Source organism: Falco peregrinus, chromosome 7, assembly GCF_023634155.1.
Source record: "Falco peregrinus isolate bFalPer1 chromosome 7, bFalPer1.pri, whole genome shotgun sequence".
NCBI lineage: Eukaryota > Metazoa > Chordata > Aves > Falconiformes > Falconidae > Falco > Falco peregrinus.
This window is the reverse complement of record NC_073727.1, coordinates 20308357-20333301: the sequence shown is the minus strand read 5'-3', so window position 1 is coordinate 20333301 and position 24945 is coordinate 20308357. Positions and strand designations below refer to the sequence as shown.

At 42.1% G+C, this 24945-nt stretch overlaps 1 protein-coding gene across 2 annotated transcripts in view; it reads right to left on the bottom strand.

Moving 5' to 3' along the window:
- The window catches only part of MSRA (methionine sulfoxide reductase A), a 293020-nt gene that overhangs the window by 66571 nt on the left and 201504 nt on the right, over window positions 1-24945 (bottom strand). The gene's annotated exons all lie outside the window — the stretch shown is intronic.

Genomic DNA, 24945 nt, shown 5'->3' with positions numbered 1-24945 from the left:
GTGTGGGCTTAAAACTGGCTCTTCCCCACCTGGTAGGACCACCCAGTTATCACTGCGACCCGTGACAGATGTAAGCTTGGGCAAGATGAAGGTAGAGCCCAGAAAAAACGTAGGAAGAAGAAATTCTGAAGACATTTGGGTGGAAAACATATAAAAGCTGCCAGGTTGGTAACTGCAGTGGATTCCATAGACTCATAGACTCATTTAGGTTGGAAAAGACCTTTAAGGTGGAATCAGGGCCTCTAATAACAATTCTGTCTTTTTCCGGAGTTTTCTCAGGAATGCTACAAGACCTGATGCAGTTATGCTGATGCAAGTGAAAACGCCACTGACTTGCATCAGTGCTAACCCAGAAAAACGGAGAAACACTGTTTGGATTTATTTCTTCTGTGCATCTGTGTAGCTGCACCCTCAAGATGCATTATTTAAAAATCCAGAGAAACACAGTATTACTTATAGTCATTTTGTACACAAAATAGTCAGGCTGACAGGTACAATTACTTTAATGGCAGGCGAGCACCCTGAAGGTTACCCGAATGGCCACCGATGAGCCTGGAACACAGTTTTACAGTAACGTAACATTAAGCTCTGAAATCGGTTGTAGAGCTGAGTTAATTTTTAAAAAGTACGAAATCTATAGTTGACTACCCTCTTCCTCCTCCCTCAAACCCCAAGCCCCTCAAACACTGGGTCTGGCGGTTATTCTGATCCCTGGAGTTTGATGCATGTTTGATTCACAGACTGCAGCATGTCTGTACCAGATGGCCCCGAGTTAATGAACACAAACTCATCACTTTTACTCACGAGGGAAATGTGCAGCTCAATCTGATTTGTACTCGACAACTAAAAATATTTTAGTATTTTTAGTGAGCATTTTACTGTTACAAAATGGCATTTGAGGAAAGCATTAAAAGAACACAGCCTACCCAACAAATGTACTTCCACAGATGAAGAACAGTGCTGCTGCCTTTTCCCCTTCTCACCAGAGCTAAGTTAACATATTCCCAAACCTTAAAACTGCAAGCAGCACATAAAGAAAGCTATAAGATCTGGGGCCTTCTCAGGCACCATTAAGCCATTTGCAAAAAGTCTCCTGAGTTTGCTCAAAGCGGGAGTGGGCTCTGCGTTTGTTGCCACAGCAGGTTTGAAAGGATACGGGTCATATTCTCAGCTAGCATAAAACAAAGGGAATGCCTGGAAACCGCCGGAGCGGTGGTTATTTATACTGGCTAATGAGCGTCCTGCATGGGGTCACCGTGGTTTTCACGTGTAGTGAACAAGATGTAACTGCACGAGAACATAAAATGCACACAAAACCCAGCATTACGCTGCCATGACATACAAAAGATTTTCCCCCAAGGAACCATGAGACGTTTGTTAAAAGATGCAAACCAGACCCTCCAGTCTACGACCCAACAATGGATTAACTGCTTCCCTTGGAGTCAATGGGCACAAAGTCATGACTGCAAACACATGGCAGGAGCCACACTCCCAGAATGTAAAGGAATCTTGATTTCACTTTTCACTCAAAAAGCTGTTGGGCATGCCAAAATGTTAATGTCATTTTAGCCTGGAATGTGACTTCCTTCCTACTCTGCCATTTTATGTGCTTGAGCGTGATACACTCTGCAAGAACATATGATGCGATTCCTAATGAAACCATACAGTTACTCGGAAGCTTGTTAAAGGCACTGCACACTGATGTAAATATTCAGTATGTTGGGTGTTTTGCTCACTGCATGCAGCTTTTGCTGTTACTCTTCCACTACAGCAATGCATTCCAATACAGCAATGAGCGATATGCACGAAACCTCCTTCCCTCAGAATATCTCTGCTCTTTCACACACACACACACACACAAACAAAAATAAAATAGTTTCTGACTTTGTTTTAATTTGAAATAAAAGCAAGCACATCAACCTTGATAATCTTGATGTTTTCTGAGAAACAGAAAGAGTTTTGAGACTGCAAAGAATAAATCAGATTGAAAAAAATGAGAAGACATTAATGTAGTAACCATAACTCTTTGCACCACATTCTTCAAGAAGAAAGCTAGCCAAGCCCAGTCACATAAGAAGTGACTCCCAAATTCCATGAATAAACTAGTCAGCGCTGGGCATCTGGGTCTTACAGCTGCCAAACTCATGCCAGCGGTAGGCACCTGCCAAACCAATCTACTGAAGGCTGAACACATTTCCCATCCCCTCTGAAAGGAAGAGGCAGTGCCAGGAGGGAGTATTACTGTATAATGACTTATTTCTTACAGAAGCAGAAGACAAACACACCACGTGTGCAATGCCAGCTCCACAGCAGTATTCCTACAGCGCATGTGGACAGTCTGCTCCATGGCCTGTTTACCTCTCTGCCCATCAATTTTCTCAGCTATGCCCGTCTCCATTATATCATTGTGATAAAGTTATTAGTTATAAAATAGCAAAATACCAGTACAACACCACCTCACACAAAGATCAGTGTCACACAGGATATTCTCAACGGCCGAGAGGATAAAAACGAGACAGGAAAACCAGAGGATGCTGAGAAGCCATTGTGGTCTCCTAAACCGTGGAAGAGTTAGCCGAGGGAAACACCCATTGAGGTCTCATCCATCACTAGATGCTGGGAAGAACCCCCTAACCAGGCCTTGCCTCCTGCTCTTTGGGCTGCCTCAGTCAATTTTACACTCTTCAGCTCTCCACTAAATCATCTATATTCATCAGAGCAGAACTGAAATATTTGCCGTTTGCCACAAAACCATCTCAAGGTAAGGATCAGCTCCCGCCAGGTGACAAGGCAGTGTTGGTGCAGTGTGGCAGGAGATCCCACCCACCAGGATCATCAAGTAATTAGTGCTGGGGAGCAATCTCACAGCCATCACAAACTGAGCGATATGCATGAAACCTCCCTCCCTCAGAATATCTCTGCTCTTTCACACACACACAAAAATAAAATAATTTTTGACTTTGTTTTAATTTGAAATAAAAGCAAGCACATCAACCTTGATAATCTTGATGTTTTCTGAGAAACAGAAATTGTTTTCTGACATTCCCTACACAGCCTACAAAGTACAATAGGAATGTTGAAGAGAAATGTGCTTTACTTAACTGAGGGAGTAAAACCTCAGTTTAGAAAGAAATACTAATTGTAACTTTACCTCTCTAATCATCCCTGCTTGTATATAGCTGCTTGTATGTACCGAAGCTACAACCTGAACATGTTCTGTGTTTGGAAATCTTTCATTCAGACTCCTCTACGGATCAAATGGCTCTAGCAAGTACATCTTCATCTCATTAATCTCGTCTCCGACACAAACTTTCTGACGTGCAAGCTGTTCGCTCGCCCCAGCCTTTACAACTGGATATGAAGAAGGGATGCGCGAGGTCTTTGATGGGGGAGCACAGGCCATCTATCATCCACCACGAGCCAGTGCAGTGGGAAAGTTGTCACTCCTTCTTCTGCCTGATGTTCCAAATTGTGACTTCCAAAAGAACGGGAAGGAACGTGCATTCCTTCCAGGCTGCAAGGGAGAACGCTGCTCTGATCACGATCACTTCTGTTTTGCTTCTGTATGGCTAATAAATAAACCGTTTAACTAGCCTGAATTTAGGAAGCCTACTGTTAATGCTGCCTTGCCCTGCAGCTGTAATGCCATTTTATTAGTGATGGTGACAAAGGTACCGTGAATTACCGACATTTTACGTGTACTAATTTTAGCCCCTCACAGGACAGCATTGCTCTGCAGTGCTCGACTGGTGCCTGTGTAAGCAGGAAATCTCAGCACGTGGTTTTAAGACAGATTTCCCTGTTCACCTTCTGCTTCTTTCCTTACTCGCATCCCTCTTAAACAGAAGCCAAGGAAACAAATAATATTTCAGACTATGCCCATGCACCATTAAAAATAGGCATGCAGCACTTCCCATGCATAATTCATTCTTCCTGTATTTCCAGTCAAGACGTCTTCACTTTGCAAGTGTAAAGTGACAAATCTTGCAGATTTGGGAAATAATCTTTTACATCTGTTACAAGCTAGCAGACACCATTTGGCAAGTGTTAAAAAATACCGTATAGGACCAGGAATACGGCGTTCTGTTTGGTTAGAAGCATTCTTGAACTAAAATCTGTAGGAAAAAAAGAGATTACTTGATGTTCTTTCCTTCTAGTAGAAATATTCTGATTTTCCAGCCATTTATCTCTCTGTTTCCTTTGCGTATGATGTCCTCCTTACTCTCTTCTTTTTCACACGCATCATTTCACTGGATCATCTTGTTTTGCAAATATTGGAGGGGTATTTTTTTTTTTTAATGCTGACACTTCAGCCATCTTTATCATGCCAGACCCAGAATAAGCTTCAATTCCCTTTCTGCTCAAGTCTCTGGTGCCTGGTTCATGTCACCCGACTCCCTGGGGTCTCTCCCCATCTATGTTCACCCCCTCTCTCCGCTGTCCCCATCAGCCCACTCTTTTCCATCAGTCCCGCTCAGCCCCCACCCCTGCCTTTATTTCCCCTCTACCTAATTTAGCTCTCTACTTTTAAGCCTTATTAGTCTTGCATCAGGAGTGCGAGGAGTAACGCTGTCACTACAAAACCAAGGGAGAGCTCTAGGCCCAGTTCGCAAAGTGATTTAGCAGGGCGAGGAGCACCTTGCCGCATACTAATGCTGTTTTAATAATGCTGCCCCAACACCCTGGTGACTGTGCTAACAGCATGCGAGCCCTGAATAAGCTGGGAATGCGATTTGTGTGCACATGAGGAGGGAAGATAATGGGTGAACACACATCTCAACCAAGTTCGCCGTAAGCAGCAATATTGCTGAGGCTCAACTCTTTTCTCCCCCTTTCATTTGGATGTTTGCTCCTACCAGAATACCATCCTTTGCTCTCTACACTTAAATGCGCTCCATTTGCATTCTAGACCTTCATTTAAAGAAATAATACGACTGATGTTATCCGTACAACTAAATAGAGCAATATATATTTAATTAAAATGATGCTGACACGGCAGCTAGGTTCACAATTTGCCACTGCCTTTGCACCCGCTTGCAAAGACAGTCAGCAAAAACGCCTACAATGCTTCAGGGACCCAATCCTGCCACCTCGTCTGCAATTGCAAATCTCTTTGAGTATCTCCGGAGCATCATCTGAGGCTCACCCTGGAGAAGAGCTCTGCCCTGCACCGGGACTTGCAAGCGCTGCCTCGGGCATGGCTGGAGGGTGTCCTCCAGAGCACGCACAGACCCACGTGCTGAGTGCGTTTGACAGGTCCTCAGCACTGCTGCCCAAGGAAGAATTTGCTTTTATTGCTATTGTACTAGCAAAACAGCTGGCATAAATACACACACACACGTAACAACCAAGCGGCTTCTAAGAAGTCATATTTAATGCACGAAGGGGAGGAAAACAAGCTTCTAAAGTTTAAGTTTCAGAAGGGAAACCCTAAAATATCTGATTTTTTTTAATCCTTAGCAAAAAAAAAGGAAGGGAGAGGGGGGAACAACCTCCAGTGTGTCCTTCTTCAGGCAGTATTCGAGCAACTTTAGAAAGGTTCTAGATGAACCATATTGATTTTTCTGTTTGTGGCTTTGATGGGAATTTAAATGAAAAGCTCAGTATCTTGGGTTTTGAAGCATGTTCGCACAGTGTGTTCCACAGCATAATTGTGAAAAATAATAATAATAAAAAAACCCAAAAAACAAAGGATTTTTTTCTGGTCGGCCAGAAGAGACAGTGACAAAAGACCTGTTACAGATTTTACATTCTCATCTCCTGGAGTTTGAAATCACATGCACTTTATTCATCACCTATAGACAGACATCACATTTTGTCAGTACAGCTCATCATGACAGCTAGGCTGCTGGCAATTATTTTTTCTTCTTTTATTTTCCTCCTTCTTATGTGATTAGAAATGGTCATAAGGATTTCCATCAGGATCACTTCAATAAACTGAAAAAGGAGGTAACACCCTGGCCCTCTCCTTTTTGGTTGATTAGCTTGATAGGAAACATTTGAAAAAAACCCATCATTCTGAAGTTGTTCCATACACACATCTTGGCTTCAAATATCTGTTATTGTTTCTAGATCAAAAAATGCAAACGAAAAGCCTGGAGAAGCAAAGAGTAAGTGACAGTGGAATGGCATGTGGAGCCACGAGGTATCTTTTTAGCAGCTGATAGGTAAGAGTGACACATCCTGCAGTTTTCCTCTACCTATTTTTTAGGGGAAAATACCTGCAAGAGGCTTATGGCGGTGTCACTAATTAACTTGCCAGTGTGTAAAGTGGCCTTTTGCTTTCAGTTTGGGCCCGGAGTGTGAGCTTCCCCCCGCTCCCCCCTGCAACTTCACACAGCAAGGAGCTTGAAACTTTTCCCGCTAGCTGCAGCCCCCGTCTCAACAAGGCTGCTAACAGTAATGTATTTTCCCAGAATTAGAGCCAAAGCTCAATTAAGACTGGAGCTAGGGGATAATACATCTGCCTGTTTATGTAGTGGTATTTCCACAGATTTGTGTTTTTCTCACCTGGAAGTATTTTCAGTTTAGGATGAGAGTTAAATATTCACTTTCATCTGCAAAGCCTCAAACAAAACTGGATGTGTTTATGCCTTTTTCCTTGAAATACAGCAACGGAGACTCGATGGCATAGCTTCCCAGTGCAAAGGAGAAGAGGGCTTATTCGTGATAGATCTGAGGAGGATCCTCAACAAAATGAAAGTATTTTCATCTGATGGTCACATCCTATTTTCCCAAGTGCTCTCAACTTCCAAGAGAGCAACAGGCTAATCCATGTAACTCGTTACATGGAAATAACATTAATTAAACAGATGAGATATGTCAGTCAGATGCACCGGTTTTCCCTGTGTCACAACTCCAAGCTATGCACAATATAATATCATGTAGCCCACAGCCTAATAGAGTGGCACATGAAAATGCAATTGGATTACAGTACGGTCTGATGATATGAGCAAAGTCATCACATGACAAGCTGTCCCAGGATGATAGTATCTGTCCCACATTATATTATTTGGGGAATAATAAACATTATATGTAGGAAAACACTAAGCCAAAATAAGCTTGGTCATCCCACAGAGCTCGTGACAGATGGCAATTCTAGCTCTATAATCAAAGCAATAATTAACCTAGTAGTTTTTAAAAAATAATAATCAAACCACATTTGCAATCCAGTTCTCACATTGGTGATATGCTGCAATATTCAGTAGTGTTTTCAGCTACACTGATCATCCAGCTTAAATATGGTTACTTACAGGAAACCTCTGGTCCTGCAGAAGACACCATGGATCACCAGTGTCTCGTACTTACTTGAAGCACAGATGACTGAGGCAAAATGGAGCTGGAAAGTGGAAATGAGGATCTGTTCAAAAGATCTAAACTCCCTATTGCATCCATTCACAGACTATTTGGCAGTTTACCCCATGAATGTAGCCCTTTTTATTCTATTCATTCAATATCTGTGAAGAGGCTATTTTCAGTATTTTACCTGCTTGCAATCTGTATTCACTCCAAATTCACTGGTGGAAATGAATTCTAAACCTATAATTTCTGAGTGAACTGTTTGACTAACCAGGACATGGAGTCGTTTCTCTGACAACCAAAACACCTGAAGTTTAAAATTGGGACTTTCTGTTTAGGTTACTGGGTATAACTTGCAAGAATCTTTTCACACTCATTTTTATTAAGTTATCCTTGGTTATTGCCCAAGTTCACATATCAGTTACTGAGGACCTCAATGAACTTACACGCATGAGATGTCTCTCTAAATTTTAGGGGTCTCTACCTCATCTTTTACCAGATCCACTTTTATGAACTTAACCTACACATGGGAACAGTAAAAACAACAAAAAAAATTTAAACGGGGAGAGATTCATCAGTCATAATAACAAAGAGAAAAACCAACTTCACACAGTGATTACTGTATAGAAACAGACGTGTTAAGCTTTGTCTGTTCGTAGTCGCCATTAAGATGTTGGGAGTTCTGTGGTCAGTGCGCAAGTTTTTAACGGGTAACTTTGGACAATATATTTTGTGACGACGTTGACAACCAGGCATTTGCAGTTTGACTGGCTGTCAGTGTATGATCCCAGGAAACCTAGCTCTCAACCCTCATCAGAGTACTCTGTCGCCATAGAACCTGCTTGGCATTTGTACATCATGTCTCTTTACTACATCAGGCTTTGCAACTTGTGACATTACACAAACCGCTGTGAAGAGCGGGAACATAAAACAGGTGTATCGTGGGGTCCGGGAGACCGAATATTGATGAACAGAGTAATGGCTCTCCCAAGGAATCTATAAATTCATAAAGTCAGGGCATGGGATGCTGCATAATGGCTTAATGCAGTCCCAGACCTCTTAAGATAGGGAAAAATTGAGGATAAATTAGTTCATAAAATAGTAGCACTTTGCACCGACAGGGCTACAGGTCTGAAAGCCCCCCTCCTGTGTTATCACATCCATTCCTGTCACTGGGAGATCACATACATCCTTTTGTGAACTTTGCAAGCACTGTCGCATAAATCATCAGATTTTTACCCCCTCTATTCTGTTTGGGCAGCTGTTTCTGAACCCAGCTGCTCTAATAATTATAAAGCACCTCATTTCCAAACCTAAATGTAAAGGTGGCCAATTTATACCCACCTGGATTTGTGCTAACATTGTTCTCTACCTTAAACAGCTTTTTCCACTCTCCTGATATTTACTCCTTTCCTATTTCTAGAAAAAATTTTTTTTTTTTCTCAGCTTGTTTGCTAGATAACAAATTGCAGTCTTTTCTCGTTTAATACTTCCATGTCCCCTGATCACCTAGTAAGACATTTTGCATCTGTCCTGCATGCGTTGTACACAGTACTGCACAGGGGTCTGAACTAATGTCTTCTGCTTTATTACAACAGCTCCAGTTCCCCAGTTCTACAGAAAATTAATTTGCTCAATAGGTCCCAGATCTGCCCCCCTGTACCTCCCTGCTGCCTCACAGTGTCACCCAGAAATGTCCCCAGGCCCTGCCCCTCCTCACTGCTTGGAGCATCTGAAAATCTCCAACCACCAGTGAAGGCTGTGGCACCAGCTTCGCTCACCAAACCACAATAGCCAAGCAACACCCACCAAAGTGACGTGCATTATTTAAAACCACTGCGGAGAAGAGCACTTCTTGGATTTCACTGTGATCAAAGGCAGCAGTGTAAGTCCTTCTCATTCACAGAAGTAATTCTCGATGTGGAACGGCTTCATTCATACTGGAAAATAAAGTGTGCCGAGTCATTCATTATTCACCGCATGCTCTGCCGGCCAGGCGGTGCAGCTGGGCTCACGTCCAAGCAACCAGACTCTCCTACTCCCACCGGTCCGGTCACACTGAAACTGCCTCTTGGGAACTGTCCTTCATTCTGTCACCCTCAGATCTCTCTCTGCTTTGGGGATTGTTAGTGAGACGAGGCTAAAGCTGTGCCCGTAACCACGCTAACAACTGAAGAGCGTGTGCAGTCACAGGGCAGCACTCTGACCCACGTCACGGCCATGTTTACCACCCCATCACCCACCCAGCTTCCACATCCACCTGCAACAGAGAGCAAAGCAACCCCAGGACAGAGCCCAAGCAAGGTGTTTAATTGTAGCTCACTCCGTGACCCTGTTCCAGACAAACCTACAGCAGAGGCATCTGCTGGCAAACTGGAGGTGGCATTCGGTTGCCTAAATACAGATACTTTGCTTTGATATGCAGCCGCCAATGCAGAAGCGTGCAGGACTCCGGCAGGTCCTTTGACCTGTCCAACAGCCCCACACCGACATCTCGGATACCCTGAAGCACCTCACCCTGCACCTGGTGCTAAGTTAAGCAATGAAATTGTTAACCCAGTATCTACAGAAGAATTACCAAGCCACTGGATCCTTGTGTTCAAGATTTAGGAGCTGGCATAGGTCACCCAGGATGGCTCAGCCAGCCCCAAGCACAGGCACTTCCTGTATTTTAGTACAGAACAAAGTGTTTGGGAGTTTCACTTGGAGGCAGAACAAACTCAGCCCCAACAGGGAAGACTGCAGGAGAAGGCAGAACCAGAACCGCCATGCCAAAGGAAAGCCTGCAGGAAGGTTAGGGCTATAATGTTATCAATAAAAAGCACCAAAGGGGTAAAACTGGATTTTCTCTAGTCTGTGCACTCTTGTTTCAGAACAAGGGTAGACATGCAACCTGCTTACCATGGATATATTTTGTGCTTTTATGCTCAGCTACGGAATTATTTCATTTTCTGTCTTTTCTACCATGGGCAAATTCCAAAAGTACAAGTTGAAATCAAAAAGTAGACAATGGCATTTTATTGCAGGTTGCATTTTTATATTGACCCAGCAGTATTAATAAACATTGCAGAGCTTTCTGAGGGGAAGATTTTGCAGCCCCTCCGTGCTCTACCTCATTACCTTTTCATTTGGTTTTGTTTGTATCTTTCTGTCAATATAAACATGAGGCATTGTCAGGCGTACAGCGGGTCGGGTGATGACATTTTTTAATGTTCACATAACAACCTGACCTCCTGCTCGCATTCACTAAAAAGAAAATAAGGAACCCCCCATTTCAAGCTTTAAATGCTAACTAGGTTCTATATTTGATTTGTTTTTCCTTCCCAGCCACACTAATTTCAAATTGAACTGCTGACTCAATTAGCAAAATGTTGAAGTTGTTGAGACCTTGTATAATATTATGTCCCATTAACAAAAAGGTTCCAGTAGTGTTTTTATGCCAGTAACTAAGTCCATCACCAGCATTTTAACAGGCAATTTTAATTAAACAAATTAAATTAATAATGGCCTCTGCAGAATGATGGATTACACTATTTAATATATCATTGCTATGTGCTAATCCCATTTTTAATATTACCTTCAAACACTGATCGATACGTAGGCATGTAAGTCATAAACTGACCGATCTCAAAAAAACCCTGCAAAATTCATGTAAAAGAAACATGAAAAAATGTAAATATAACTGTGCTCCACCTACAACCAAGATGTCATGGACTCTAACAATGTAACAATGATAAGAAAGAACCTTTTAGCGTGCATTGTACTAGTAGCAGTAGTATGAACTATATATACTGAGGTAGCAACAGTATTATGGACTATATCTACTGAGGCAGTATCCAACAAAGCAAATGGAAGTTGAGAACACAAGCATGGTGCCATACATGTAAAATGAAAGTCATTTACATTTACAGCCAAAGCTGGGCCCATGGAACTTGTAACAGTATGTAACTCATAATCTGAATAAATCAGGTGTCTGCACAATTGCAAGCAGCCCTCGGCCTCTGGATTTTCATCTTTTGCCTTATACTTTCACTGACCACAACCAGTCCACTTACAGCATCATTTTCAGAAAAGATCTTCACCTTCTCCAAGTAACTGCTTAGGCCATTCCCCTTCTCCTGACGTGGCATCTCCTATGAGCAGAACTCACGGTTCACGTCTCCGAAGGGGATCACAGGTTCTACGACCTTTCAGGGAAAACCACTGGAAAATGTGGGATGACCTTACTTCCTAAAGAACTCATTTACAGTTGAAGTTATGGCAACAAACAGCACCGTTATGGGGTGACGTAAACCAAGTGGAGTCTACAGTGCCCTCTGTAAGTGTCAGGGAGGACCTATAGAACTTTATCATCTTGGAGAAATCTAACTTTTTTTCTCCAGTTACCTTCTGTGTGACCCAGCGTAGGGTTGAGCTGCCCAATGTGACCTCTGGACAACTCAAAGGATTCAAGTCAGATGCTTAGTTAGTCTGAAGGCTAGGAAGCCTGTCTGCTCTTAGACAAAAAGAAAACCAAAAGTTGTTTATAAGGAGGACTTTTTATTATTAAATAGAAATGAAATGTCCTTAAGAATGGGAGACTAGGATGGGATCTCCATGTAACTGGAAGAGGCTCCACACAACATATGGGAACAGGAGCATGAGTAAGGGTAGAACAGTCAACAGAGCAGCATTTTAAATTGGGAGATAACCATATATCCTAAGGAGCCTGGTTAAAGGTCTTCCACTTCTGCTGGCATAATTTTCTGGGATTTTTTTCCTAATAAAGCCAAATTTGCATTATTTTCAAACAGCACCAGAGACACACACCAGATTACAACTGAGTTTTAGAGAATGCATCATACCATTGACAACTCCTTAAAACAGACTGAGGGGGATCCGAGATCTGGCGCACTAATAAAGACTCAGGGAAAGTTTATTTAGGATTAATTGGGAATAACTGACCAAACGGAAAAGCTGTAAGGTACAGACACACTAGATGATACGATCATGCAAAGTATAGCGGGCATGCCTGAAGATGCAAAATATTGTTCACCTAAGACAAAACACTTGGACTTAGCATCCTGAAATTATGAGCATTAAAGAAAATGAAACAAAAAATGAAAGATTTTTCAAAGAAAAGAAATAAAAGGAGCACGGACGTGAAAAGGACTTGTTCATCTGCTGCAAAAAACAAGGCTACGCAGAGTTCCCTAAGTACATCCAACACTACACTCACCTCACCGAGGCAGTAGCTGTCACTCTGAACACATGTCAAAGCCCAGCATCATCCTGAACCCCCACACCGCGCCCTGGCATGTGAAGGGTGCCCTTCGTTGCACCAGATAGGGGAAACAGGAGCGATATTAACCTCTGACAACTTTTCCTCTCACATTTGCCAGGTTCATATTAATTGTATTAGTGAAGCCTAGTGCCCGAAGGCTGTCTCCCATGTACAAACTGCTCTGAAATAAATACATCTTTATAATGGTATGGCATAATAGGATGGATCCTGAACAGGACATTTCAGAGCAATGATGCCCCATGGTAAGCGGTGGCACACAAGCCATGATGCTGCAACCTGAATGACAATCCTCCCTCTTTCTTCAACTGAGAAAGACAAACCATATTCCGATTTCATTAGTTAAAGAAATTTTACAAATGAAAAAGTGGGCTCTATTTTATTCAACTCACTGTTGATGAAGTGAGCCAGCTCAGAATCCCAGTGCTTATACCTGGGGGGACGGAGGAGCGGGGAAGCCACAAGTCGATATGGCAGGATGCTAATTCAGGCCTCTTAATGAATGCAAAGCCAGAACAAATCAAAGAAGAACTGTGCTTAAAATAATAATAATAAAAAATAATCAGCTACAGGTGTAGATTGTGAACTCGCATTATCCTCTCTTGTTTAAAAAATGACATGGTAATTCTAATGACAAACTATGTTATAAATAGACACGTAATTATAATATCTTAGGTCTAGCATCTGCATTTTCACCGTCTGAAAGGCAGAAGCCAAGGACTGTATGCTGCAGAACTGGAGAGCTAAACAAGACAAAAGGAAACCTGAAGTTCAACCAAACCTGCAATTTGCCGTTCTTCACACCCTCCACTTGACTATTGCCCTTCAGCCACTTCGCACCAGGGGAGAAAGCAAATGCCCCTGGCTCTGGACACCATGCTAACGCCAGCCATGGCAGTGACAGCTCTTGGGACACTCTCTCCGAATGCATCCCAGCCCACCGGCTGAGGGCAACCCGCCACTGTGCCCCTGAATCCGGCCACTTTGAGCTTTTTCTCTTCTCCCCACCCGGTCTGCAAGTCCGCTGGCTACAGCAGCTACCATAGAAACCAGAGTGCTGCTGCTCTGCAGCACACGGAGCAGATGTCACGCAAAGCAAGATGAATGCGATGTGGTGAGGGGGGTGGATGCAAGAAGAGGAGGAAAAGGGAAAGCTGCATCACACATTCAGAATTAAATGTTCCCACCAGAGGGAGTGAGTCATTTTTGAAGTAAGTGCAAAGCTGCAAATTTTTTTTTTTCTATGCCCTCAATGCACATCCGCAAACACGGATGTACAAATAAATGTGCTTTCATCTCTTCTGCACAGGTGCTTGAATCGCCCATACTCCACTGTCTAATGAAACTGCGATTTTCTCGTGATGCCTGACCTAAAACAACTACCCAAGACAGAACTGTGCTGTCATTTCAAAAATGCCCTGTAAAGCTTCTTACCTTCCTCTCCTTCCAGGACAGTGCAGAAATATGACATTGTATATACAAAGTCAATATATGTTAGACAGGCATTTTACAGCAAAAAGTCACTCAATTTTTGAGACTAACAAGCCACAATAATACAGTTGTGCATTGCATCTTAAATCAAAAAACAGTAACAACCAGTCTGGAGTGGTGTTTTGATTTCCTATGGTCTTACCATTCAAAATTAGTATCTTTGCCTCAAGTTTTTTGGTTTTTGTTTTGTTTTGTTTTGTTTTTTTAATTCACAAAAGGCCATTCTTAATTAATATTATGTTCTTTCACAACACAAGCATTATTCCCCCTTCTTCCTTCCCTTGGTATGCCTTGTACGTATCTAATTCACTATGCCTAAGGCGCCTTATGGATATATTTGTTGAAATATTACCTTGCAGTGGAATTTCAGGGGGGAGAAGTCACATTCTTTGTATTTGCAAAAAGAGAATTAGATCCTATTGATTGTCATGGCCTCTGTCCAGTGTCAAGGATTGAGTGTGACAATGGTGGAGAGCTTGCTCTTTGAAAGGTGCTGAGCACTCACCATCTCTGCGGGTATCAATGTGGTTGAAGATGCTCAGCAAGTTCAAGACGCGAAACAGTGAGCTCTTAGGGGCCCTCAGCCCATCTCGGCACTTGCAAGGGGACCCGCACAGACATACCGACCAGCCCCTGCGGATGCCAATGAAGATTTCCACTCCAAGATGGAAGGATAAATTACAAATAAGTGGGAGGAAACATTTGCCAAGCCCTCCTTCAGCTGGACTGTGCAATGAATTCACAATTATACACAACAATGGCAGCAGAAATTGATGCTTAAAAAAGGATGTCTGCTTCTGCAGCCTGCATACCGTGAAATGATGGGCCATCTCAGAGGAGCGGCCCTCCCAAAACTCGCCTAGGAAATAACCTTCATACAGGTAACGCGCATCCTCCTCTTTTCTGTAGCAAAATATCTGAACCCACAGAATTCCCTGCTGCCGTCAGTTACAGATAGTGAGCGGTAGGGTAATTCTGCTTTACCTGGTATATCAAACAGTGCTCTGTGGTTTACACAAATGCGGACAAACCACTTTGGGATGCCCAAATGAGAAGAAACCCGAGGGTTTGTGTTGCGCAAAGAGAAAGGAAAAGCTCCTGTTTCGTGCCACTGCAGACGTGCTGCGAGCCCACCAGAGGGCAATGAAACAAATCGGGTTTTCCTCCAGCCCTGTTAAATCCCCTAATTCCACACTAAAAGTTTGTTGGTTTTTTTTTTTTTTTTCTGTAATAACATATCATGGGATAATGGGGAAATTTATTTCCTATGATCGTTGGCACATATAAAAGAAACCACGTATATATCTAATGGCAAGAAGAGTTGGATGAAAAATAATCATCTGAGTTATAATTAGCTGAGACAGAAAATAAAAAATACTACAGAAAGTAAAATGAGGGACATTATATTAAAAGTGCATATTTGTGTGTGTACATGGAGGAGGAGGGATGCTACAATCACTCACTGCAAATTTCTAAACTTTTTTTCTGAATTTTTCTTTGGGTATTTTAAGCTCCATGAAACTTACCTTTTGGGCGGAAAGTTATCATTGAACTGTATTTGCTGGAGGCCACTAATCTTCCAAAAATTTCTAGGATAACTGTTGAACCATTTCCAAGAGATACAGCAGAGAAAAATATTGTATTTTCCATATTAAAAAAAATCTGGGATGCTTTCTTTAAGGAATGCAAAAACTGAGCCTTGAAGTTTGCAGTTGGGAGTCCTTCAGTACGAAGAACCGGCTAACAAACCCGAAACTGTCTAATTTTTCAACTTTTTAGAAATATTTGGGGTTCACACAATCAGTGGATGGTTAGTATTGAACATTCTACAAAAGGGAATGAACACCGGTTTCCTACGGCATTTCAAAAGGGATAAGTAAGACAACACATGCAACACCATGCCACTTTGTTCTTGGTTAAAAACAAAAACAATGACAACAAAAATAAATGAGATGCAAATGGTAAGGAATGTAACTAGGTCCGATCATCATATTTTTGTAGAAACTCAAGCAAATATAAACCCAACATCTTCCTTTGGGGAGATGACAAGTTTAGCTGACAAAGGAAACTTCGTAGGAACAACACAGGTAACATTTCATGTTTGATTCAGTACCGTGCAACTGTTTTAATAAAAAAATAAGTACTACACTGTACCAATACAGCAGATGATAACTGGATTAAGATGGACTCTCACCAGAATTGTTATGAAGTGCAGTGATCAAGCATCAGAAATGATTATAAAATTAGTGCTGGTAAAATTGGAAAATCAGGTGAAGGTCAGAGTTACAGCAAATGCCAGCAATGCCAGGACACTCACACTGCACAGCTGAGATCATTATAACCTAAGTAAACCCCAAATTCCACATCCAGGAAGGTATCCACATCCTAGATGTAAAAAAAAAAAATTACATCTAGGAACAAAGAATAAAGGCATATCTACAGAAATATATATTTCTGTATATATATATACACAGTGTGTATAAGCAGCAGGTGCCCAAGGTGGTATTTATGGCATTTGATTAAGTTAATTCTGTGATATTGTATCCAGTTCTCACATCCATTTTTTCACAAAGCTGCTTTTAAAAGAGAAAAAATAATCAAGGAAGTCCAAAACTAAACATAGAAAATATTTTTTGTTAAGGTCACCGTTTCATAAAGCCACAGTTTTGACTACACACATTTCCTGATACAAAATAATTAGCTGAATAATCCTATTTTCCTGAAGAGATGGTGCATCCACGGCTTCCACTGTCAGGCACCTGCTTTTACAAATATATACCTTCACCTAATTTAAGCTTCTGGCTATGGGTCTTCGTTACACCTTTCCCTACCAGCTTACAAAGTGCCTTTATGTGTAAAGGAGTTTTTCTTCTATGAACACCTTAAATACATTTCTTTTAAAAATTCAAAAAGACGTGGTTCAACTGAGTCACCTAAAAATAACTGGAGCAAAGGAGAAAGGAGCAGCCAGGATGGAAATATATTAACCTCGATAAGCTATAGGAAGCTGCTTACTTGGGGAAAGGTCAGGACCGAAAACAACAGAGCAAAAAGTCCTGGGAGCTGGGAGCACTGCGTCACCCAAGATGATTTCTCAGTCTTTGATGACTTTCTGCAGTGGCCCAGCAGAGCACACACCCACACGGTCCAGTGGTAGGAGGCATCTTAGGATGCTTTAGGCTGCAGGATGAGGGAATATATTTTATCCACCTTCATATGTTGGGTAGTTAAGATTTACTTTTAGACCCTGTGACTAAATGGCATGTAATAAAGGTCAGCTAGGAAAAAACCTACAAGTTTATCTTTGCAAGGATGAAAAGAAGCTTTTTCAGAAAAACACGCCTAAGGAAGGAAGTGGAAAATCTGAAGACCGGGGAAAATGTAGGACTAGGAAAAAAGGGATGTGGAGCAAGGTCAAATGATAGAAGATCCTGGAAAGTAAGAGCCAGGAAACAATGTGGGGAGGAAATAAACCGCAAATAAAGACTGAAGTAAACTTGGGAGTCATAAAATGAAGAGAGAAAAGCAGAAGAACTGAGTTTTCTGCATCAGCTCAATGGAGAGCCGTAAGACGGGCTTTGCTTGATCTGGCTCATCAGCACTGCACGGTGTGAACGTGGACATCCATCTAGCTGGTACGTCACCAGTGAGGCTCATAAGCTCTGCAGCATAAAATGACAAAATTACTCGCTGCAGAGCCACTGAATGAAAGCAAAGTCATGAAAGCAGAGATTCCAGAACTGAAAGTTTTTTTAAAACAGGGCTGAACTCAGACAAATTCCAGCCATCCGTGTCCTCAGGCACACCCAGATATTTGGGGATAGCAGCATCTGTCCAGCAGGTTTCTTCCTTTGTGTTTCACAGCAGCTCTTAACAAAATATCTTTATATATTCCTATATGCCTGTGTACAAATGATTTCCATACAGGCTTAAGCCCATTGATACACCATTGAGAAAATAGATGTTAGCACGTGCTGTAACTCCATGCTTTCTTGGGAATGCTGGATATGCCCTAGCACAAAGACAAATGTCCTGGCTTTTCTTAGCTGGGGTGGTTTTAATGTCTGCAATCCTACAAAGCTCTGGCACAAGACTGATAAGACAGTTGATGGTATTGCCCATGACCCAAAAAGCCCACTCAGACCTCTGTCTGCAATCTAGCTCTTACTGAGATCTGTAGACATCCTAGATCTAAAAGAAAAAAAAATAATCTTGATTCAAGAAGATCACGAGATCAAAACAGGCATGACAACGTTGCTTGCAAAAGCATGCTCTGATTTTCTTTCCAGGAAGTATCAACTTGTTTTCCCAAAAGCTGAGAGCTGTATTTGACTGAGCAGCATACTTCAAACACAAGACAATGCACAGAATTCTCTGACAATTCATAAGGGAACAAAAAAGCTGAAATTAAAGAAACTCCTGGGCCAGATTTTTATCTCAGTTGCATTACTGGAAATCCAGAGTCACTCCATCAATTCCAATAGTGTTGCTCTGGATTTGCAGCTGTACAGCTGATGCGCATTGGGTCCTGCAAGAAAATCTGGAGAGTTACTTAAGCAAATGTTAACATCAGTAAGAAAGCAATCTCATCAGGGTATGACTATTGTCAATATGTGCTGTAGTACGTCCAGTTATCAAATTGTTTGAACCCAAGTGCTTAAGCTGATGCTCCTATGTCCATTTAGATACCCAAGCAGCACTTTTTATAAACGTTACCTGTTGTTTCCATGTGTGAGCTTTGTGGAGCTCAGAACTTTCTGAAGTGCCATTATGTTCTTATATCTGACTTGAAAAGCCCGGTTTCAGATAAATTGTTGGCTTTATATTTTAGAGTTGGATAAGCAGCAGAAAAGTGTTCCATGAGTATATACTTGAATTCTGGCTTAGGCACACTTTTGTCACTGAGAAAACTTGAGGTTTGAATAGTGTTCTTTGGATCACACAGCTTTTCACTAGGGAGAAGCAAACTGTTTGGATAGCAGAAGCAGTGCTCTCAAGACTTCACCATCTTCTTAAAAAGATATGTGTAACTAAAAAAATTTTTTAAAAAGGCATTTTGTCTCACTTTTTCATTTGAATGGATCTATAAACCAGGCCAACTCCTCTTGCACTCTGCGGAGCAGTGCAGAGAGTCCCACTGTAAGTTTATCTTTCACCTGAACATGGATGGATTCAAAGGCCAGAGCAGAATTAAGACACAACACTCTCAACACATTTTGAGACTCAACACATCTTAAGAGGAATTCTCAGCTTTTGTTTCCTGGGAATTTTTGCACAAGTCAGTTTTAAAGGCTACATTTAACCCAAAGACAAAAAGATCTGATACAGAACAGCAACAGTTAATTATAATCCTCTTTCTTTTGCCTTGAACAACTTCTAGACTGTTTTATTATGTCCCCCCGTTACTAATCTCTTAGTTAAACTAAGCTCCTTGAGAGCTTCCTTAAGAGAAGGAACTATATCCTCTTCCCTGTAAATCACTGTGTACACTTAAACCATAATTATTAATATAATTATCAAATTTATGCTTCTGACATTTAATATGCTTGTGAAACTTTGAGAATGCTGTAACAAATGCATAATCAAGATCAAGGAAGTCAAAAGCCTGAACTAGAAGCTCCTCAGAATGATCCTAGATGCCATTGAACCACGTGGGAATGCACTTAGAGGCTGGTGTAAAGGTATTTAGCTCCAACGCGTTGGTATCACTACATCTCCACCACGTTGCCTTACCAGTGGCATGACCGAGGACCCACAGGAGGCCTGTGCCCAGCTGGAGCAGCAGCTGGAGGCCAGGTCAGATAGGGTAGGACATCTCACACGACACTAGACTCCTGTAGGCAAGTCAACTTAACCCTTTAAATTTTCATCTTCTGGATCAGCATGGACATCTGCCCTGAAGACTGAGAATTCATCTGCCTAACAAGATGAAAAGTTGATGTCTAGACAAATTTAGGATGTTTTTACATCACTGGCAAGCTGAACAGAGCAAGCAATACAACGCAGGAAATGTTTTCTTTACAACCCATTCCTGGAGTCAAATCTATTTGATATTTGCGTTAGTTTATTGTAGGGCAATTTCTAATACTAGTTTAAATGTCCAATATAAGCGTTAGCTTGAAGCACTGGCTTCACATACACAGTACAATAAAGCAAATGGCTTCTTTGCTGAACTCCGTGACCTCCCAGATGAAAAAATGATTGTAAAATATAAAGTATGGATTCATAATGTTGTTCATAGCTCTAATTTCAAATGCATGATTAGCTATATTTGCAGCAGTCAAAGGGCTAAGTGAAATGCCTGGCCTTTGATCAAACATACAGTATATATGCAGAATCAAAAGCTAAAATAAAAAAAGAGCTTGCCTTCTTCAGCACTGATAAAAGCAAGCAACGTGTGCTGCTGCTGCTGCATCCAAGGGAACAGGAATCGTATGCAAGTGGTAGCATACTGCACTCAGCTAGGATGGTGGCACTTCTCTGCCTCAGTGAATTCTGAGGGGTGTCCTTAGTCCTCCTGTGCTTTCTGGGGATGCTCATTTGTGTTTCCATATGGACATACACATCCTATACATTTCACTGTTTCAAAATAAAGTCACCTTGGTGCTGATACTAAGATGTTTTTCCTCCCACAGCATGAGATGAGATTGACAGCACAGAAACATAGGAAACTTTATCAAGAAAGGAAAGTCAGGTGAACAAGAACTATAATATCGAGCAAACTGACATACATCATGGCTGCAAAGAAAATCACAGGGCTCTGACCACGTCTGTCGCAACAGAATTCCCTATCAAAAAGGTAGAAAAAAATAGACACAGCAGAGAACCAAAAAACTTTATAAATGCATCATATAGATGCATTTGAGCATGAATTCAACAAAGAAAGAACAAGTGGGTTGTTAATGCGCGTTGACTATGGGACACGTCATCTCACAGACATATTTATTGTAAGAAACTCGAAGAAGCCAACTACAGTCTCCTAAGCTCATGCCATTAAAGCTTTTATCTTGTTGCCACAGTCATCAAGAAACGCAGTCAAAAGTGTGTATTAGTTTTGCGCTATTTTTCTGCTGCAAGGTGACCAAATTTTCTTGGGGTGACAAAGCAGTCAAATTTTCTGCCGTTTAGGTAATATGAAAAGACTTAGCAACTGTTCACACAAAACCTCCTCATCTGTAGCTGAATGCAGCTTTCTCAGAGAGGGACGAACATAAAAAGGGTATCTCTGTAGCACAGATGAGTGATTACAAAACAAATAATGGCTTAGCTTATCAGATCAGGTTTGCTTATTTTCATAAGAACTACCGCCATCAGGCAGGAATCAAGTAGCTACTACTCACATCAGAGTGAAGCAAAGATAATTCCATATGTAAATCTCTAAATAGACATGATTTGAAGAGGAGTAAGCAGGTGTTATTTTTTTATCAACTCTATTGTATTGCTTTAATAACAACAACCTACTTTTTAAAGAGTTATTTAACTTTTGCCAGCCAAAAATGATGTGTAAAACTGTCTCCCAAGCAAAGCATGTTCTACACTCACACAACACATTACATGGTAACACAGTTGCGTGTTGTAACTTCACTCTGCAAGGCGTTCCTTCATGCAATTAAAAACTCAGAACTGTCGATCCCGCAGGGCTGTACACAGCCTTTCCTCCAGCCCTGATAAATACAATCCTGACCGCTTTGTTTCCTCGCAGATCGCTGCTCCAAAGCTCATTGCACTGGCCAGGAAACTCCAGCTTTGAAATCTCTTTTCTACGATACCAAATATAAAGGTCTTGGGTTGGCAGCTGAGGGTTTGCTCCCACACCATCCCGCAGCAAGTTCACGAAAGCTTGGCACTATCTGTTCAGCTGCTGAGCTGCAGAGACTGTTGCACCCACTGCTGGCCAGGGTCAATTCCCTGCCCGCCTCAGCCTGCAGAATGCACCCACCCCCCACCAGCCTGGATGGTACCTGCTGTCCTGGGTTCAGCTGCAAAAGGGTTAATTTTCTTCTTAGTAGCTGGTGCAGCGCTGTGTTTTGGATTTGGTGTGAGAATACTGTTGGTAACAGATGGGTTTAGTTGCTGCTGGGTGATGTTTATACTAAGTCAAGGAGTTCTCAGCTCTCCAGCCCTGCCAGCGAGAGGGCTGGGGGGCACAAGGACCTGGGAGGGGACACGGCCAGGACAGCTGGCCCCAGCTAGCCCAAGAGATGTTCCATACCATGGGATGTCATGCTCGGTATATAAACTGGGGGAAGTTGGCCAGGGGCTACCCGTCACTGCTGGGGGACTGGGTGGGCATCACTCAGGGGTCGTGAGCAGTTATATTGTGCATCGCTTGTCTTCCTTCACCCCTTCCCTTTGCCTTTTATTTCTCTCCACTTCTCCCTCCTCTTCATTATAGTTGTTGTTATTAATTATTATTTAAATAATTATTTTAATTATTAAATGGTTGAGTTTTACATCTCTTCCCAATCCTCCTCCCCATCCCTCTGGGAGGTGGGGAGGGAGTGAGCGAGCGGCTGTGTGGTGCTCAGTTACCGGCTGGGGTTAAACCACGACACCTGGCGAGGTACACATGTGCACTGGGTACCAGGACTCCCATTACAGCCATGCCAGGTCAGGGTGTGCCTAGCACCAGCTTCCTCAATCTAGGCATTTAGCCCTGTCTGAGGGGCCCGAGGCATTTTGGAGATCCACACGGGGCTGGCAGGTACGGTATCGTCCCTGAGGGATATTTGTACGTTGTAGTGTGGCAGGTGGAGGTCAGCTGAGATATGCCAGACTTCCCCAACGGCACTAGCAACTGAATCAGGCCCTGGGGACATGTCCCATGGCTGAGCACCCACTCCATCTGGGGTCAGTGTGAGCTCCCAGGTCAGCGGTTAGCTGAGCCCTTTCAGTGGAGCCTGGCACTGCTCGTCCAAGCGCTTCTGCTTCACAAAGAAATAACATCACCTGGCCAGCAGGTAATGTTCAGCTCTTGGCTAAGACATGGCATCTGACTAGCCCACCACAGAGGGGCTTCATGCCAAATGCCGAAGCCAGTATCTGTGTTAATTCAGCATGTTCCCAGATCTTCTCTGAGCAGGTTCAGGATCAGGAGTACTGTCATGTAATTGCAGCCACACCGAAAAGTTGGCTATTGCAAATCACAGGGTCACAGAATGGTCGGGGTTGGAAGGGACTCCTGGAGCCCACCCAGCCCACCCTGCTCAAGCAGGCTCTCCTACAGCAGCTGCACAGGATCACATCCAGGCGGGCTCTGGATGTCCCCAGAGAAGGAGACTGCACAGCCTCTCTGGGCAGCCTGTCCCCGTGCTCCGGCACCCTCAAAGTTTTGCCTCATATTTAGATGAATGATAGCACTGTAAATCCACAACTGTGTAAAATAACATTCTTCCCATGGTCATCCATAGTTTATCAGGTAACTGTTCAGACCTTTAAAAGTAAAAAGAAATAACAAACCAAACCAAAAAACCTACCCCGCACTCTCCTCTCTCCACCACCCCCCCAGAAAACCCCATCACTGTAGACCCCATGCACAACCAAAAAAACAGAATCACAGAGACAAACCAATGGTGCTTCGAGGTTCAGATGCTCCAGTACCTACATCTGCAAAACCAAACATTACATTTGAAGTTACAGTTGAGAGATTCCCTTCCCAGCTGCATGCGAGTACATATGCAATAAAGCATATGGAGAAAACTACCCACTGTACAAATGTATTGGCTCTTGTGGAGTTATACCAATAGGGAATTTAGTCCAGCATAGTAATCCTTTTAGTTGCTTGATTAAAAAAAAAAAAATTACATGTTTGGTCAAATTCATGTTTTCTAGGTGAAGCCTTTTGTTAAATTAACAGAAAATATTTGACAAAATGCAAAGAAAAATTACTATTTGACCAATTCAAAGATAATTCAATCATTTAACTGAGCATCCTCTTCAGACCTTCACAAAAACATATTTGCCACAACCGCACTGTGATCCAGTCTCTCCTCTGATCATCGTTCACTGTTCCCTTCAAGAACTCCAGAAACTCTACCCACCCATGGTTTTGTAGGTCCTGACACTTCCACAAAAAGACCGTTCTCCAGACTAGCAGATTGGGCAATGGGTTAGTTTCAGTTGCCTGGATTTTTTATATTTATATCAAATTTTAATTTTATAATTTAATCTCTTCACCTCCACTTACAAAAAAACTTAAAAAAAAAAATACTTTTTGAACTTCTTAAACATATCTACAGGCCCCAAAGCAAACAATTAGCATTGCTTCTTTCTTTTTTTTCCTTTTTCTTTGTAGTACTGGCTTTGGTGCATATATTTTTTATTTGATTTGTTTTCTCAATCTGTTGACCAGCTGGTTTAGATTTCAGAGAGGATTTCTATCAGCATCGCAATCTACTCCTGCAGAGAAACTTTCCGAGATTATAGCCTTACAGCCCAAATCATAAAAAAAAAAAAAAGTATTACGTTACTTCTAGCAAAGTTCCATCCATTTCTAAGCAATAAAAAAGGTACTTCTGTGCTTCATCTACATTTCCTATACATTCAGTAAAAAAACTCTCCATTCCGGTTCTCCGGACTTTAGTAAAGGCATCATTTTTAATGTCTTCATAAAATCTCAACATTACTATACTCCTGTCTCTTTGAGTTCTTATTATTCTCTCCAGATTACAACTGTAAGAGCAAATGACAGCAAAACTCCCCACCAGCTTCTCCTGCCTATAACAAATCCGGAGCTTATTACGTGCTCACATCACCCAACACCTCTGTCAAGAGATCATGACTCCATTCATTCATAATAATTCATGGAGAAGCCCTTTAGTTGCTTTGTGGAAGTATCTTCTCCTGCCAAATATTTGCTTTTGTGACAAAGTAAT